The sequence below is a fragment of the Pundamilia nyererei genome, unplaced genomic scaffold (assembly GCF_000239375.1).
Source record: "Pundamilia nyererei isolate P.nyererei 1_Seehausen unplaced genomic scaffold, PunNye1.0 scaffold00158, whole genome shotgun sequence".
In the NCBI taxonomy this organism is placed as follows: domain Eukaryota; kingdom Metazoa; phylum Chordata; class Actinopteri; order Cichliformes; family Cichlidae; genus Pundamilia; species Pundamilia nyererei.
Genome location: NW_005187559.1, coordinates 723,096 through 723,815, shown reverse-complemented (window position 1 = coordinate 723,815; position 720 = coordinate 723,096).

Below are 720 nucleotides of genomic sequence, written 5' to 3'. Positions count from 1 at the left end.
ACAGCCACTGCAGACATGGTACGCATTAGACTCTGTTGGTATGGTTACTTGGCGAATCCAGTCACTAGCAGTTATTAGCAAAGACGTTTTCGTCTGACACGATGGCACCGTAGAGTGATTATTCACACAACTCTTAAGTTAAGCTTGCAAATTTACGCAGTCTTCATGCATGAAGTCCCAAGACCGTCCTCGTGCCAGAGGTGACGCGCCATATTTAGGAACGATGCTGGAGTCACACCTTTACAGGCCGTAAAGGTCTGTGTATTTTTATCCTTGATTGGATAACCACCCTGGATTCAGGGGCGAGGCATGTCATTCAGACAACATCTTGATGGCAAAAGGTAGAAAAGGAAATGCGTGTAGTGGCAAAGGAATTCGACTATCACCTTAAAACATACACGGCAAGTTTAAACAGCTGCAACAATAGCAATCAGCAGTATTCAACTAATATAAAAAAGATGTATTTTAATCTAAAAGACATAAGAAAGTCAAGTGATGATGATTTTAGCTTATTTATAATTGATCCTATACCATCGCTTGACCTCCTTTAATGTCCACACGCAAGACGAGAAGGACCTGGGGACAGCAGCTGCCAGTTTCCCATGAGCCCTGAATGAGGTCACTTGAACAACACTGTGGTCACCATATTGTTTGAGGTATAGTCAACAGAATTTTTCTTTTTTTTCTGCACATTTTCATCTAAATCACATAGACAGGAAA